Raw genomic sequence first — 19,228 nt, forward strand, 5'->3', positions numbered from 1 at the left:
GACAGTGATAGTATCGGCTGTGTGTGTCATTGGCAGGGTGTGTACCGGCACACTGTGGTGACCTGTCATGTGTTGCTTTGTTATGTTTAGGATCCGCTGTCTATTCAGTTGATGGCCAGGGGGGTGGGTGATGCATGTGCAGTCACAGCAGCACACTCACATTGCTCATTGGCCTGGAAACACACACCACTTCAACATGGTCGGTGCATTGGCAGCTGTACTCAGCCAATACCCATGTGCTTTGTCCGGCATAGCGTTCCATTTTCCGTGGCAACGTGGAATTCCACAGTACCATTGAGTCATGGGTTGAGCCTGGGAAACGTGCACAGCAGTGTGTTATCAGTTGCGTGGCATCACATACCATCTGTACATTCAGAGAGTGATACTGTTTCCTATTGCGGAACACCATCTCAATTGCACGTGGTACTGTCAGCTCAATGTGGGTGCAGTCGACAGCACCTATACAATTTGGCATGCCTGCTATGGCATGGAAGGCCACCTTGGTGGCAATGACCTTGGGGAGGGTACGGGGTAGCGCTATCTGTTCCGACACATGGCGCAACAGGGCATCCAGTACCTGTACTAGGATTTTTGAGAAACAGGGTTGTGATATGCCTTGCAGCTCACCAACTGCGTGTTGATAGGTGCCAGTGCCAAGGAAATGCAAAACAGACACAACCTTCAGGAGGGGGGATGGCGGTGGGGGTGTCTATGGGGCTGCTGATGTCGTCCTCAATCATGGCGGTGATGTGCAGGATTTTTGGACGGTCCAGCCGGTATAGTGTGTGGATCTGTCCTGGGGTAAGGTTCCAGGGTAGGGCCCTGATGTGTGGTATTGCAGGCTGCCTGCAGGGTTGTACCGGCTGGACAATGGGTTTTGCCATAGGTGCAGGGTTGGCTGGTTGCCACCTGCGCCTCCTACACCTCCGCCTCCTCCTCTGCACCATTACTGCCATCATGTGCAGTGCTGCCTGTTGGTTGAGTAGGCCCAGTCCCAATGCTACTAGAGCTCCTGCCTGCATGGTTCTGTATTGTGTTGGGCTGGGTGTGGCCCTTTTGTAGGCTCCCAGTGGGCTTCTGGGTCCAGCTGGGCTGATTTGGTGCACCTGTGCCCTGATTCAGTTCAGCAGGCACTGTTTAATGTCATGTTCGCAGTGGCGGCGGTACCGCCACCGTGATCACGGTTTTAACGCCATTTTTCAGGTGGTGTTTCCATGTTTGCGCTAGTTGTGATGCTCGCAGTGTTTCGTATAGCCGGTAACAAAGGGGTTTCCTTGCTGGTGAACTTTACGGGACCCTTAACTCTGCTTTGGCGGTTGGGGTGGTGCTATTTCCGGGGCCACATGTCATGATTGGGTGGACGCGGAAACGGTGCCAGTATGGTTATACCGGTGGCGTTATGTCCGGACTGATGTACTTGTAATGAGGCCCATTGTCTTTGGTGGAAAGAAGGTGCAATGGTGACCTAACCACTCTCTAGGGCCCAAGGGGACCGAGCGGGCAGTTCTTGGTCAACAGTACCTCGTTTCTGTTCTTTGGTGGGTTGACAGTGTTGAACCCATTTTCAAATGTTGATACAAGCGGATTGAACTCAGTTCGGGGTATAGTGACGTGTGGGCCCAGGCAGCAAATGGCCATTGAGCAAGGGTGAATGCGGTATCTCTATGCGGTCCGAATGGGGACTTTCAGTGGTGCAGGTTAGGGCACTCACCATGATCTTTTCAAGGTTGGGACAGGCCGAGTCAGGCTGTAACTGCTGGGAAGGGTCTATGAGTGACGGTCCAGCGGTTTGAATTGGCAGTCAATGGTTGTCAAATTGGTGGTCTGTTTGCTCTGAGGTGTGGTTCGGTGAAGAAGTTGCTTGAGGGCTTGTCAGATCGAAGCATGATTGTCACCTCTGGATAGAGTGGGTGTGTGGCTGGTAGTGGTTTGAGTCAGGCCCCAGTATTGAGCAATCCATTTGACCATAGCAGGAGACGGCCTCAGCCGGGGCACAATGTAATGTGGAGCTGTTTTGAGATGTAGGAGATGCAATTTTAATGGGTGGAGGATTGGAAAAACAGCACTGTAGTGTTCCCTATTGTTCTAAGGTCGGTGAACACAGCACAACAAGTTTGATGTGGCTAACAGGGAGCTTCAGCTGGGTTCAACCTCTGGATGCTTGGAGGCCCACTCAGGGGAACTCAAGGTCAGAATAGTTCCATTCAGGGTCTTCTCTCCCAGCTGTAGGACAGTCTGGTGCAGAATGTTAGGTCCTGTTCGACAGTATAAGTCACTGCCAATATGCCTTGAGCGTGGTTAAGGGGCAGAGATCTAATCTGCCTTGGATGGTTCCATCTCCACATCAGGCTGAATGTGTTGGAAAGTACAACTGTCCCAAAAGAGATCTAGTGAATACATCTCAGGTGATGTTACAGATCGAATCAAAGAAGGGTTGGGAAACCTTATTTTAAAGGTAAAATTCCAAAGGTGATTGGACTAAAGCTAGCCTGCCTCAGTGGTCCAATCTCTGCTCTTCAAAGAAGTAGATTTTTCCTTTCTGGTATCACACCCAAAGTACTTTGCTCCAGAGGAAGTGAAAGTGACAGGAATGCGAGAGAGGGACAGAGGGAATCAAAATGGTGAAAGTCTCCTTTCCTTGAACAGAGTCCTCTTGTTGACTGGAATCCCACCCCCTAGCCTTCCCAGTAAGAACAAAGGTCTTTAGAGGTGCAGCACCCTGGTGTGAGGCTACTCCTTTTGAATGGGTGTGCTCCTTTGATGCCTGGGCCGGGACAGCTGCCTGCTGTGCGGCTGTCTCAGGCAGAGGGTGTTACCTACCCTCACAAAGAGATCTAAGAGACATGGCCATTCATGTCTCTGAGCTGACTCACAGGAGCTGAGACATGAATGATATGAATATAGATGCGGCCGCCATGATCATGAGTAGTGAGGCATAGCTTTATTTTGCGCACCTCTCCGTCTTCCCCAGTGACCTGTCCCCGGCAGCCCTCTCTATCTTGCGGCTGCCCTTCACCTTTGACCAGCTAGCACTGTCACCCCTTCCCTGACCACCTCCTAGTCTTGCTCCCTGTTAGGGAGAATTCTCCAGAATGGCCAATTTCCCTTACCTGTTGAGTCCCTCAGCAGCTTTGCTGGATTTCTAGGATTTATTTTTTTCACCTGGTAAGAGTGTGAGCCTTTTTTTCCCACCCTTACATGTGTTTTGCTGTGTGTTGTACATTTTGTGCTCATGGACTATGGAGTCTCAGGAGAGCTCCTTTCCCTCTTCCCTACTCCATAGGCCTCATCTTTTTACTTTGTGTCACACAGCACCCTTAGTGCAGTGACACAGGGTTGTCTTTTTAGACTTCCCACTTCAAACTACATTTACTGGGAATGACTAATGTCTCCCAGAACAGATAAAGTTACCATTGACTTTACTAGTCTTTTTAAATTTACAGACCCAGTACAAACTATCTTCCCATAGAGTACTGTAAAGGTTAATAGTTATCCCTTTTTGTCTGTTTCTCATGGAACATTATTTTGTTCCCCTTTCGCTAAGATTTGGCTGATGGCAGTGGTATCTACCATTTTTATTCTACCACGATCTATGGAAATAGCCTAGGTGCAGTTAGAGGGTATGGTTGTAGCTTCAAACTCTAATCCGATGGACCCCTTTTATATTATTTGGTTCCGGTCGGCTTTAAACACCATGGGCCTCATTACGACCCATGCGGTAAGTTACCGCCTGGGCCGTGACTTTACCACCATGGTGTAAACTACGTTTACGCCATGGTGGTTGGCGGACTTACCGCCCCATTCCGAGTTTGGCGGGGCGGTAAGTCCCCAATCCCCATTTACCCTTCCCCATTCCCATTTTTGCCCCATAGGGCATAATGGGAGTGGGGAAGGCGTTAATTACGCCACCGTAAATTACGGTGGCGTAATTAACTCCATGGTCCCTTAGCGCCATGGATTTTAACACCTGCTAAAAGCAGGTGTTAAATCCGCCATGGCGCTAAGGGACCTCGTACTCAGGCGGTAAGGGTTGGCGCTGCTTACGGCGCCGTAAACCCCTTACCGCCTGAGTTGTAATGAGGCCCCATTTCTTTTTGTAAACGTCTTTCTCGTGTTTTACTCTGTGCACCAAACCAGGTTTGGTTCCTTTGTTCGCTGTCTTTTGGCAGGCTTCTCTACAGAAGCCCTCCTTAGGCGCCTGAGTGTCTGGGTGGACAGGATGTGAGGGAGGGGTTTTAGGCCCCCTGAAGGAGACCCAAGTTGCACTCTAGTTTGATTGACTAGGTGGCTGTCCTTCCAGGACAGCCACCCTGCTGTGTAATTGACAGCTAGGCTGTGCGAATGGGGGAAAGCTGCTTAAAAGCAGGTCTCTGGGACTTGAAAGGCAGAGTTGCCCATGGAACGAGAGAACCAATGAGGAGCAAGACGACTGCTGCAACTACTGGACATCCCGGTGGAGCCCTGCTGCAGGTCCGAATCACCCGAAACTCCGACAAAAGAGAAGATCTGCAATGAATCTTCTTCCCTTGAGCTCGGTGTGACAAACTAGCTTGCCAAACACCAAATGCCAGCCTTCCTCTCCTGCTCAAATTTGCTGTGCCTCGCTGCAGTGAACCGGATAGCCAGGAGGAACAGAACCTGTTTGGATTTTAAGGAGCGCACCTTTTATTCAACGCTTTGCTCTGCTGCTGGCATCTTCCCTGGGAAGTGCAGGACCCTCCAGTCTTCCTCCTTCTTGTCACCATGACAGTCACTTCAGGAACCGTTAGTCTGCAGAAACTGCCAGCAACAACCGCCTCAGCTACAGCATTGTTCTTCATTTAAGGTACTGGTCAAATTTGGTCGTTCATTCCGTCCGACCGTGGTGAAAGTGATGGAAATCTTTCGTCTCTCCGAGGGCTTGTCCTTCTCTTCTCTATTGAATAACTTTTCATCCGACCAACTTCGTTTTGAACTCTTGGCAAAGACTTAACCGCAAACTACTCTGAACTGTGTGATCCTCTGCAAAGACTCTGAACCACTAACATTGGACCAGGTCTATTGATTTGAATCCTAGTTGTAGTAAGCCTTTTCGAGATTATATATTATCACATTTTGGTGTTGTTGATTTTGGATAACCTTGTCTTTTCCTCTCTTTTAAATTGCTGGAGTGCCATTTTGCTCACACTTCATTTTGAGCCTAACTTGTCCAGAATTGATTGGGGGTTATTGTAGTGTATTAAGGTTGTGTTCTTCTGTTGCTTTATATTAGTGAACTGTTTTATAAGTGATGGTATAAATAAATGTATATTCTTTTACTCAGAAACCTTGAATTAGTGTGTATTTGAACCATAGTAATTGCTGTACTTTGTGTAACTTCTGATACTGCTCACTTTACTCTTGAGATAAGTCTGGCTGCTCAGCCATCGCTACCACTTTATTCAGTTTTCCCCCATTCACACAGCCTGGCTGTCAATCACACAGCAGTGTGGCTGCCCCGGCGGGACAGTCACCACAGCCAATCATACAGTGTGCGACATAGGTCTCCAAGGAGACCCTGTGCAGGGAGTCTAAAACCCCTCCCTCAAATTCTGTACCCCTCAGACATTCAGGCGCCTAAGGAGGACTTCTGTGCAGAAGCCCGCCAAAGGACGGGGAACAAAGGAACCAAACCTGGTTTGGCACGCAGAGTAAAGCACGAGAAAGACCTTTACAAAAAGAAATGGCAAATAAACCCAGCCGGAACTAAATAAAAGTAAATGGGGTCCAGCGTGTTTAAGTTCTAGGCTACTAACTTAGCCTAAAACAGTACCAAGGCTATTTAAATAGACCGCGGTATGAAAAATAGGGTAGATACCCCTGCCGCCAGCCAAATCTTAAATAAAGGGGAATTACATAATGCTCCACGAGAAACAGACAAAAAGGGATAACTATTAATCCTTTTCAGAACTCTATGTAAGATAGTTTGTACTGGGTCTGTGCATTTAAAAAAAAACTAAAAGTGAATGGCAACTTTAGATGTTCTGGGAGACAGTAGTCAGTCCCAGAAAATGGAGTCTGAGTTGGGAATTCTAAAAAGACAACCCTGTGTCACTGCACTAAAGGTGATGTGTGACACACAGTAAACAGATGATGCCTGTGGAGTAGGTGAGGCTCTACAGTTCATGAACACATAAAAATGTTAAACACACACAGCAAGACATATGTAAGAGTGGGAAAAAAGGCTCACACTCTTACCAGGTATAATAAATAAATCCCAGAAATCCAGCAAAGCTGCTGAGGGACTCAGTAGGTAAGGGAAATTAGCCATTCTGGAGAATTCCCCCTAACACTGTGTAGTACAGGCTTGTACCAAAGGTGAATTTGTACTTGCACTTGTAGCCTTAATTGTGTGTGGTGTTCCCAAAAGGTACGGCATATGATTCTGCCTAACACTCCCACCTCCCACTCTGCCTCGGCCTCCTCCCTGACCTCTCCCTACTCCCCAGTGACTATCTTCCCTGCTCTTCTCTCTACCCTGTCCTTGTCGCTCCATTACTCCACTCTCTCCTTCACTCATCAGCCTCCCCCGCTTGTTACACCCTCCTTTCCTCTCTATCCATCCCCTTCTCCTCCCCCTCTGACATGCGCGCTCCCCCCCTTCACTCTCTTTTCCTCCCTCGCTCCTTTCCCTCTTCCCACCTCCACTCCTTGTCCCTCCTGTCTGCCGCTCCTTCATCCTCATGGTCACACCCTTCCTCAACCCTTCACCCCATCCACACCATCCACCTTCCTCCCTTCCTCATCGTCCTAACCTCATTTCCCCCCCTATCTTTGAACCCTCCAGCTTTATCAATATTGCCCTCTGGAATGCTAGATCCCTTTGCAACAAGACGACAGCTGTTCTGGATATGTTTTTGAGACTCAACCTTCAATTTCTCTGTATTACAGAAACATGGATTCCCCCTCACAACTCTATTGTACCTGCTTCCCTTACCACCTCCTCCTCCTCCTTCTCTCATATCCCCCACGCCTATGGCGTTGGTCTCCTCTATCACCCTAAGTGTCTCCCATCCTCCTCTTCACCTGCTCTTCCTGTCTTTCCTTCCTTCGAATATCTGTACAAATCCTACTCTACCCCTCTCGCTATCTCCTTCTTAATAATCTACCGCCCTCCTGGCCCCCTCTCCTCCTTTTATGAAGACCTTGCTCACCTTCTTTCTCTCATCTCTCCCTCCCCCTCTCCTCTTACAGTACTCAGCAGCTTCAAGCTACACCTCCCCTCTTCCCTTCAACCTTCCCCTCCCCTTTCCATCTCTACCTTATCACTTCTCTCCCTACTTCTTCTACTCACTCCTCAGGTTCCACTCTTGATCTTATCTTTATCTCCACCTTCTCCCCCTCCCCAGTCTCCACTTTTCCAAACTATCTCTCTGATCATGCCTTACTCTCTTTCTCCCTCACTCACCCTCTTCCCCCCTCCACTCCATCATCCTCCCCCACTTTTTTTTCTCTTTGGGATCTCTAACTTTAACCCCTCTCTCTTCCTTGACTCCTGCTCTTTCTCCCTCCCCTCTCTCCCCGATTTCTCCTCTCTCTCGGTTGATGAAGCCTTACCCTCTTTGTCCTCCTCTATCTCTACCAGCATTGATCAACTTCACCCTCTCTCCTCTTTCCGCCCTACCCGCAAAACCTCTCAACCCTAACATTCCCCTCAACTACTGTCTAATGCAGCGACTCCTCGGTCGCCTTGAGCGAAGTTGGCTCAAATTCTGCTTGCCTGCTAACCAAGCCTCCTATTTCTCATACCACTCTCTCTATGACTCATGCCTCAGCCTAGCTAAACACTCCTTCCACTCTAATCTCCTCCAATCCCAATCCTCCTACCCACGTCACATCGTTCAGACCCTATCTCGTCTTCTTTCCCCACCTACCCCTGACCCTTCTACTACCTCTCCTCTCTTTCTCCCTCCGATTTTGCAAACTTCTTCTCTTCCAAAATACTCACTCTATGGCAAAACATTCTTCACTCTCCTTCTTACTCTCCTCCTCCCCCTTCTCTCACCAATCCTACTTCTTACATGTGTAATGTCTCCCCTGTTTCTCCCTCCGATGTTTCTCTCCTATCCAAAACTCACCCTAGTGCTGCCCTCTCCAACCCACTCCCCACGCCTCTTTTTTCTAAAATCTACCCTCTTCTTATTCCTTACCTCACCTCCTTTTTCAACATCTGCCTCTCCTCTGCCTCCTTCCCTTCTGTTTTCAAACACGCTACTATCATCCCTATTCTGAAAAAACTCTCTGCTATCCCCCTCCTTGCCTCCAACTTTCACCCATCTCTCTTCTTCCATTCCTTTCTAAGCTTCTTGAACGCTTAGTCTACTCTCAACTCTCAGCTTTTCTTTCCAATCTCTCTCTTCTCCCCTTCTCAATCTGGGTTCCACCCTAAGCACTCCTCTGAAACTGCCCTCACCTCTGTTCTCAACTCCCTCCTTACCACTCGCTACTCTAAGCAATCCTCTGTCCTCAATCACCTTGACCTCTCTGCTGCCTTTGATACCGTTTATCACCCCTTACTTCTCAACACTATTTCTTCCATTGGTTTCAAAGGATCTGTTCTTGATTGGCTCTCTTCCTACCTCTCCAACCGTTCTTTCTCTGACTCTTGTGGTGGTCGTACCTCCCCTACTCTCCCCTTGGACTTCGATGTCCCCCAAGGCTCTGTACTAGGCCCTTTACTTTTCTCTCTTTACACTGCCCTCCTTGCCCCCATCATCTCTTTTTTCGGTATCTCTCACCATTTTAATGCTGACGACACCCAGCTCTTCCTATCTTTCTCATCTTGGCTGGCTTCCTTTTAACTCTCAACATAAATTTAACTTCCTTTGTGTCGTCTTTAAATCTCTTCATGGCCTTGCCCCTCCCTACCTTTCCTCTCTCCTCTCTTTCTATTCTCCCTCTCGCCCGCTCCGATCTGCTGATCTTTTCCTCTTCACGGTTCCGCCACCTCCTTGTGCCCCTTCCCATTTCCAATCCTTTCAGTTACTTGCCCCCCTACACGGGAACTCTCTCCCTCTATCCGCTCCATTTCCTCATACCGCTCCTTCCGTTCCTCCTTGAAATCTTATCTTTCTCTTTCCATGTTAACCTCTTCACCACTCTCTTACTCTTCCTCTGTTCTGTTTTCTCTTTTACTGTTCCAGGTAAATTGTTCTATATATTGTTTTAATGGTTTGTCTCATTCTTTGCATTTATGCTTCCATTTATGCTTCCAATTATTCTATGTATCCAGTTGTTGTAATGTAAAGCGCTTTGGAGTAAAGTGCTCTATACATGTAATACATACAATACAAATACCATCAGAGGTTATTTATGATCCTTGTATTTTTGGTACAGGGGGGCATATCTTAAATGCTGCCCCAGTGCTGCAGAGACTTGTCTGTTGCTGTGACTGTCCAGTGGGCACCTGTGGCCTTCAAACCTGCTCTGTGACACTGGTAGATCAAGTTCTGTAGATCATGCTACACATGCAGCAGGGCAAAACTACTCTACACTTTTGTCATGGAGCCTACCAAAGGGGGGATCTGATCAGCAGATGACCCATTCAGAAATGGAATCACCCGCAACATTTTATCTATTATTACAAATTTAAAAAGCCTCGAGTTCGGATGGAAATTCCTCACAATAAGGTACTCAATGGGGGGTAAAAACTGAAGCTTGGAACTAATGTTGCATTTATTTTCATAGGAATGCCATTTCAAAGTGGTGAAAGAGGAAGGAAGGAAGGAAGGAAGGAAGGAAGGAAGGAAGGAGGGAAGGAAGGAAGGAAGGAAGGAAGGAAGGAAGGAAGGAAGGAAGGAAGGAAGGAAGGAAGGAAGGAAGGAAGGAAGGAAGGAAGGAAGGAAGGAAGGAAGGAAGGAAGGAAGGAAGGAAGGAAGGAAGGAAGGAAGGAAGGAAGGAAGGAAGGAAGGACAGTTTGAAAGAAATGGTAAGGTTTGAGTCCAACTAATTGTTTATAGTCATAGGTAATGAGGAGAAACATTTGTTTTTCTTGTTAGTGTCTGATTTGTTCTTTACAATGTTTCTGTTGTACTGCAGAGTTCACCCAAAACCCACTAACCACTTCTTCTCTTCCACACACCCCACACTCCTCACCTCAACACACACCCCAAGGGCTAACGAATGGACCCACCAAAACACGCAAACTGCACATCACTCTAACCAAGCTACAAACCCAAATACCTCAGACAACAAACATGTCAAACACCTGACACCGCCAACCAGACACAACAAGCCCAGTGCAGAAAAAAAAGTTCATCCAGAAAGCTTGCATGCACAGATGTCAGTTGCTCCTGGTTCTCCACGCATCAACACATGAGCACATCTATCCTATCCACTTGCCCTCACTAAGCACCCGGAGACCATGAAAATCGCAGTGGTGCATGGTATAAATCAATTTAACATAAAGTAACATAACATAACTCAAAGACTGAGTTGCAGAACCACCTCCAGACATGTAAATTGTGCTTATCCAGCTGTAATGTGGAATACAGCTGTAGAAATATAAATGCAACTATGCCATCTGATTATATGTTGGCCTAAGCCACTCGTATTACTTTTTACATCATGAAACAATGTCGCAACATGTTTGTTTGTTTGTTTTATTCACTTATAATGCACACCAAAACCGAAGTACAGACAATGCGAGGCTTAAGTTACAAGGTTGTGTGTTATATAAATAAATATACAGTAATGTACAGATTACATTCAGGCAAAATATACACAGGCCATAGAGGTCAGTTACAGATTACAAGAAGACAGCATATACACAATCGCTAACAGGACATCAGTCACTAGCCAGAAGGGGAATATATACACATAGGCAGCAACTAGACGGGTATCTACCATATCTACACTAGGAGGTCTCAGGAGTAAGTAAGAGCTAGAGAGCTAGTTGTGGGCAGCTTTCAGGAAGTTGATGTAGTTGGATCTGAATTTCAAAAAAGGCTGCTCCTCACGTAGAGGGTGGGGCAGTGAATTCCAAAGTTGGGCTGCTCATACCTGGAAGCTGCCTCCCCCAGCCTTAGGCAGCCTGAATCTTGGTATAATGAGGCTATTGGCATTGGGGGTTCTTGCTGGTATGGTGGAACTTCTCTTTAGGAATCTGTCCGTAAGATAGCTAGGTGTGGCATTGTTCAGAGCTTTGTGAACAAGGGATGCAGTTTTTAAATGGATTTTATTTTGGGTGGAAAGCCAGTTATTTTGGCGCCTGATGTTGGATATATGCAATCTTTTGGACACACCAAGAGCTGCTCGCAGGGCATTGTTTTGTAGAATTGGATTCTGTGGAGGATTGATTTGTTGGAACCAATGTAGAGGGCATTGCAATAGTCGAGCCTAGATAGAATCAGGGCTCTGGATAAGATAATGCAGTTATTGTCTGAAAGAAAGTGTTTGGCTGCTCTAATGAGCTTACGAGTGTAAGCAGTGGCAGATGCCATGGACTTCACCTGTTTATAAAATGAAAGGGTGAACCTGAAAATCATTGTTTTAGAAGCCATTTTGTGTAAGGAGGCCATTTTGAGTTTAAGTTCTGCACTCTGCTCATTGCATATATATATTCTGGTTTTCAGCTTGAGCACAGTAACCGACCGCTGCTTGAAACTTGAGTTGCTTACATTTTTAGGAATGCCAGGCTGCCACATGATTTGTTTTGTCTTATAATGAGAGAGCCTTGAAGCTGTACATAAGCATGAATAATGTGCACACCCAGGTTCTGTTCTGTCTAGTTAGGCCATTATAACAGGCAGGTAGAGAGAATTATACATGGCTGTATGTGCTCCCTTGCGGGAGTTGTTATTCATTTCTGCTTGAAACTATCTGACCTTAGCACAGAGAGATAACATTGGATGGCAATACAAGGAATGCCACCTCATTATAGGGAACATTATATGTTTTCCTCCATCCAGATGCACCCGGTTCTCAGATAGTAAATGGTCTTGGCACTGGCAGCAAAAGTGTAGAATGTCTTGGTATAATGAATTACGCGGTAACCCCTTGCACCCTAGCCTGATGATGTCTGGACAAATGGGGCCGTGCAATAGACAATTTTTCCTCCACACTCTATCCTGTTGCATGTGCTTTGCCGCATTGTCTGAGAGCTGCTTTTACTGCTGCTGTGTCAGTAAAGCAAAGTGAGTGGATGGTTCTGGGTCACTCTTTAACCGTCATGGTACCTCACTCAGTAGACGTTCTGCTGAATAGAACGCAGACACAACATCTCACGTCGGCTTGGCTAACAAGGTACAAGCTGATTCTCTTTGCTCTGCATATCCAAATTAAGAGATGTTGTGCCTTGAATCCAGCTGAATTGCTACCTTCTCCACAGGAGACAGAAAACAGTGATATTTTATCACATGATTGCCTTTTTGTAACTGAACAAGATACTAAGGGAAGAGTTGACCTCACTCACACACCCTTGAGAGAACCAGATGGAGAGCTATTTTGTGATGGCTCATGTTTCAAATTGCCAGACGGCACATCTACTGGTGCCTATGCTATCACCACTTTGGCTAATGTTGTAGAAAGTAAACAAATCCCACATAACTCGCCCCAAGCTGCAGAAATAATTACATTGGATAGAGCCTGTGAAATATCTGAAGGTCTAAGTGTAAACATATTTACCGATAACCAATATGCATTTGGGGTAGTTCATAACTTTGGACGTCTGTGTCAGGTTCCATAGTAAATAGGTGGTAATTAAAGAATTATTATCCTTATGTTCTTTGTTTATTTCATTGTTAGGTTTAAAAACTAAATATAGTCCTTTCACTGTTAAAATGGTTGGGCCTTAACTTCCATATTCAGAGTACTGCAGATGCCCCAAGCCAAGATGGAGGGCAGAGGCAGGAGTTCTGATTGGGTGGCAGGTTGACAATGGTGTGACTCCCAACATTCTAAACTGCCTTTCATTAGTTTAGTTTCCTGAGCTGGTCATGTTTCTGTTTATCTCCTATGTTTTGGGCCTTGGAAAACTCATAAGAAAATATCTTCAAGACTAAAAGAAAAAGAAACAACTCATTCAAGTTACATCTACTCTAAAGAAATTAATTTTCCCTGTGGAAGAAAACGCTGTGAGGTCTTCTAAAGCAAAAAGGAAGTCCCCGCGGTGATTGATTGTTCCTGGCTTCAGCTGAGAAGAAAAGCAGAGACATTACTGTCGCATTCTGGATGACGAAAAAAGGTGAACTCGTTCTTGTTTAAAGAAAACAAGGTAAGCCTGCATGTTTAATTCATTAAAAGACGTCGTGTTGTGAAGCCAGTGTTTTTACATGGCAAACTCATTCATCAGAGATTAAGTCATGAAAACATGATATTTAAAGGCTATTAAAGTTAATGACTGCACAGGCAACCTTGTTTTTTTTTTAAAGCAGCACAAAGAAGGATATTTATTTTTGAGCAAAGGTATTTTTAACAAAGAGGAAAATATATAAGACTTGTGTACCATATTATATGAGGAATCTTCCAAATGCATCTCATTACATGCAAAGACGTTTTTTGAGGAATAACTTTACTTTAAAACTGCACTCTATATTAAATGGTATTTCCTTTGGTTGTTGAACTATTTCCATAAAGAGAGGAAAATGAAATGGAATTAACTGATTAAGGAAATAGTATCATTTTAAGGAAAACAAAAGATTATTTCTGTGTTTTCAACTATTTTTTTAAGTGTGCTTCATTTAAAAGACTCATCTTCTGGAGACATTCTGGAGTTTGTGTTCACAGTTTTATTGACATTGTTTGGAAACACATTTTATTTTCTTCAAGTTCATTTATGTCCCCTACCAGCAACTCGCTTCTCCTGACTTCTACAAGCTGTCCTTTAGGATAAGAATATATTCTCCATAGAGTGCACTACCGCCATAACAAAAGCACTAGACTACCGCTATGGCAAAGACACTAGACTTTCCAGTACCATTCACACTTGTGCAACCCTCACTAACCACTAATTAAAATCCCTGACAAGTCGCTACCCTCAGGATTCCCCTTACTCACACTTAAAACCTACCGAGGCGCTACCTCACTTTAGTTGCATAACCAAACGCAATCTCCATGACCTAAACAGCGCTAACTAAAACACTGATAGAGTGCACTTCTAAGTGGCGCTACCACACAACCAAACCCATATAAACAGTGAAACTTCCTACCACTAATACCAACGGAGGCGCTACCTCCCTAGTATCTAAAACTTCTAGTTAAAAAAAAATTGAATGTTGCATCCACTCATTCTTTTATACTTCCATACGCATTCTGGATAATATGCTAGAGACATGCCTTCACTTCCATACTTTCCAAGTACATGGATATACATGACATTTGTACATCCCCAATTAACATCTTTTCTTTTAGCAATTATCAACACTATAGATTTGCAATTAGCGTACACACAATTTAAAAAAAAAAACATGTAAATTGCATTTCTCTATTATTCATACAGGAGAGTCTTATATTTATACTCTTAAATCCTAACTCTTACATAAACTCCTCGTTGCATTAGCACCTTGCATTGCCTTAAAATATGCAAACAAAACATACCAAAACGTTAAAGAAATTGATATGTCCACAAACCTGCAAATGCTTGAAACATGTTAGGTCCCTAACACATTACATCTCTACACGCCAATCATACCAATCACCCAAACGACACTAATACATTTTACCCTCCTCTCACACTTGCCGCAAAAAAAAAAATTCTTCATTTGCAGAACATAGAGGATCATAAACAACAGCATTGCATTATATAAACAAGACAAATGTCCCACTATGCCTTCTTCACTACACAGCCTTTAGAGATAGAAAACCCAGCCGCAATATTAATTACTCCTTTAAGCTCATGCGCAATGCCTAAATCCTCATCAAGGCGAATTCCTGGGACTTACTGGGTCACCGTCAGCAGCTACCAGACACCCATAATGAGCAGAGCGGCCTGCATTCTTCCATTGTCACAACGGTTATCGCCGCATTAATCCAAACTGAAGAGCTGCTTCAAGCTCAAACAGAAACTCTGAATCCTTTACGGAACTCTGACTTCCGCATTACGCAGCGTGAAACATCACGTTGCGTGATCTAAGCAAGGTCCTTTCTTTAACCCTACGCACCTAGTCCTGGTGCATCTTCAAAACGGTCTCTTTAGAACGTGGGAACGTGGCGTTCTGATGTTTCGCCGATACCCCCATCTGGAACGTTACGTCATAACATTTGAAATCACCACCGATGATGAAGGTACAATTGCTCTGTCCCCCGAAATAACGGTCGTTCACTGGTGCCGCCTATGACACTGTCAAACACTCACTTCAGCCGCAAAATATAAAACCTTTCCGCTTAGACTTCAAATCTCGCTTTCTTCAGTGCTCACTCCAGCCGCTCATTAAATGCTTCTATTGCGCTTTTAAACGCCTTCTTCTGCTACACATGCAACTTGCTCCATTAATGTATTGAAGCATACCAACTTTGGCACGTCCCAACATGGCTTTTCAAACTTTTTTCTCTGAATATGTTGGTGCTGCTAAACAGTTTTCGACCCTCTCCACCTTCTGCAAGCGATTTTTCTTCACACACAGCCACGACAGTCACTTTAAACACAATTCTGAGGCTGCAGCTGCATATACTACACGAAGTTGCAGCTTTTCATAGTCCCATTTACAGATGACTCCAGCCTCGCTCACTGGGCGCAGGGACTTCAGCTCCCATCGGTGGGACACTTGCAGGGTTGGCAGAGCAGCCTGCAGGCGGGGCCCGACCTTCCCGCTTAACATAGGCTAGTTTCTCTTCTGACACAGCATACCCAATTTATAGAGGGCAGTAGATACGACTGATACTCCCAGGGGCACCCTTATTTAAAGGACTCTTTCCAGGTACACTTCCTTCCTGGGCTACCCCTGTCTCATGGGCCTCTTCCTGCTTCTCTCCCAAGGCGCAGCACTCCCAGGACATGGCCTAGGCTGCTGCATTTATCCTTAATGGAACTTATGGCCCCTTCCTCCCGTGTCCACCCTGGGTGATGGGTTTGCTTACTTGGTTCATGGGGGCGGTGTCATCTGTTATCTTCTGGTCCTGATTCTTCCTGCACCCCCCGCAGCAGGTCACATCAATCCTCAGCTTTTTCCTTAGTTTCCTTGGTTTCATCAGCTTCCTCTGCATGTGGTTCTTGATTTTAAGAAATCCTCGTCGCCATTGTTATAATGCTCAGTCCAGGCAGCTTTAGGTTACTTGATAAGTTTACTTCAGTTCTTATGTTACAGTTACAGTTCAGAATTCAGACTTAAGCAATAAGGAGATAGAAAGACCAAGACCAAGACAGGACAGACCAGACACCGGCACCCATCACCCAGGGAGGGAAGGCTCAACTGACCCAGCGTAGAACTCTCATCATAGCATTCCCTCACTCATGCATCAACATTCCACAGGCACTCTGGTGACATCATAAATCACATGACAAACCACATCAGACTAACCAAGCACATCACAACAGGAACACCAACAACAAAGGGAAGTTTTGGTCCTCCCTCCATGCCATTTGAAGTGTACACTTTGACTTCATTGAGATGGAGCATTGCCAGAACTACAAATATGTCCTGGTGGTAATTTGTGCTTTTAGTAAATGGGTTGAGGCCTACCCACTGAAAGATTGTACAGCTATGTCTACAGCCAAATCCATGTTGAAGGAGCACTTCCCCAGGTTTGGGTTGCCAATAGCAGTAATTTGGTCCGACAATGGACCATATTTTGTTGCAGCAGTAATACTGCAAATATGTGCAGGCCTTCAAATTGACAAACGTTTTCACTCAGCGAGGCATACTCAGAGTGACAGACTTGTGGAACGTCACAACAGTATTCTGAAGAATAAACTTGCAGAAATATGCACCCAAAGCAAATTGAAATGGCCCAATGCCTTGCCCTTACTCTCAATGCAGACAACCGCACAATCAGGAACAGGTCCCTCCCCATATGAGATCATCATGGGGAGGCCAGTGAACGTATGGAATGTACCTAGGCCCGGGAAGTTGAGTGACATAGAATACCCTTTGTTGGCTGATTACTGTTATCAGTTGACTCAAAACGTGTGTTTGATTCATCAGCCGGTGCGAGAGGCTCTTCCTGCCAAATACGAAGGGCCAGGTCATCGTCTGCGGCCAGGGGCTTGGGTCCTTACAAAAAACTTTGATTGAAGAAACTGCCTTGAACCTCATGGAACGGCCCCTCTCAGGTCCTCCTGGCCACGCAGACTGCAGTAGGTGTTGAAGGTCGAAAGCACTAGATCCATACCACACAAGTTAAGCGGATCCAGCTTCCATTGCCCTACGACAAGTGGGACGACAAAGACATCAATGACTTCATCTCCCAGAATGCATCAGCACTGATCGACTTGTAGAATGCCAAGCTTGAGTTGAATCTACTTCCTGAGCCTGAAGGGCCTGGGGAGCTTGTAGCACCATCTTTGCTGCCTTGCTTATTGTCTGCATCATCCTCCACCAACGCTGACGCTGCATCTGCACATGTTCCTGGAGACAACAGCGTTTTGTTTTCTGATCACTCCCTGCCTGGTGCAACCAGTTACAATCTAGGACCACGTGACAAGAAGAATGCTACAACTTTGCAGTAGCCTTTATCTCCAGCCCTGCCACTTGAAGGGTCGGGGAGAGAGGCTAGGGAAAGGGAGCGTATGAACCAGAAGGAGGCACTGACACAAGCTTTCCCGATGCTTTTTGAAGGTGTACGGTCTTTGGTCCTTGTGGGGACAAGCAAGGTCATTGTTCCAACACCTCTGTGATCTACTTGCATTCTGTTTGAACCAACAAATTGAAGGATACCTGAATCCTGCCAGCCCCCTCACCAACCCTCTGCTGGAAGTTCAAAAGAGAGCAAGGGGTTTGCAAGGACAGACAAGCTGCCTACAAACAAGACAAACTGGTGCTGCCTATGAAGAAACTGTGAGAGTTCAACAGCGAAGCTCTAAAATGGACACTGAGAAAAGTTTAGAGTACTATGCCTCTGTTTGGGGCCGCCCATACAGACAATACTAATGACCAGTTTCATGAAGTTAGACATGTGCAAATGAAATGATGGTCCTTGAAGGCCAAATATATATTGATCACGGTATTTGCATGGGTTGCAATAGCTCTGATAATCCTGTTATGGTATTTGGAGCACTTACATCCGCTTGATACTATGTTACCAACTATGAGCACGACCACAATGGTTACCCCACACATCCTTTCTCATACTCTCCATCCTCGGGACGTTAAACATAGAGGGGGTTGTGACAACAACACCCTCTTGCTGATAATGATCGCCACATATGCCATTCTGACCAAAACAAACTGCTGGGTTTGCTCACATCTACCACAGCATGGGGAGAGAGGGCTGGGTTGGTACATACATCCTCTCCCTCTGACTACTGCCTGTTGTGCCTCTCTTAGGGCGTTATTTTTTGGAAGATGGAATGATAGTGGTACAGGGAACTTTGATGGTACTAACATTAATGACTTAGAGAGACTCGTATTTACACCATTGGGTTGTTCGATATTTTCAGACAAAAGCAAACCAAACATTGCATCCACCAGACCTGTCGATAGGCTTTCCAGACCCTATCAATCTATGATCACTTTCAAGATGTTTCCCGTGGGCCACAGGGATGCCATACCACCCTCGTGCACAATAAACTATAGCCCACACTCTGTTCCGTTTTGTATGAGGAAAAATGGCACTCGCCAAATGGGCAATTTTGATTGGTGCGCAAATACTGCTGTTTTAGGGCATGAAGGCAGACCATTGTACATAGGGGGTCCCATTTATTTTGGTTACCGATGGATTGGGGAGGTACCTGCTACTTGGGGATACTCTTGCCAGGAGTATATCTTGCAACTATTTCCAAAATTTCCAAAGCACGCCCAGGCGGCAGACAGATGGTGATACAGCCTGGGAAATTTTTGGGGATGTGGCAAAATCTGTTGTACCCTTCTGGGGATAGGCAATTAACTCATACAACATTAGGAGATTGGCCAGAGTCCTGGAGAAGATGATCAATGAAACAGACATAACGTATAATATGACATTAGAGCAAAAGGCAATCAGGCTGGTGGACCTTCAAAATAGGATGGTGCTTGACGTCATCCTGCTGGAGCGTGGTGGTGTATGCAAATTAGTGGGGTCCGTGTGCTGTGTTTTTGTACCTGACTCCTCCCCCACAAAATGTAAAGCAATAAAAAGG

The sequence above is a fragment of the Ambystoma mexicanum genome, chromosome 2q (genome assembly GCF_040938575.1).
Source record: "Ambystoma mexicanum isolate Mex_15411 chromosome 2q, UKY_AmexF1_1, whole genome shotgun sequence".
NCBI lineage: Eukaryota > Metazoa > Chordata > Amphibia > Caudata > Ambystomatidae > Ambystoma > Ambystoma mexicanum.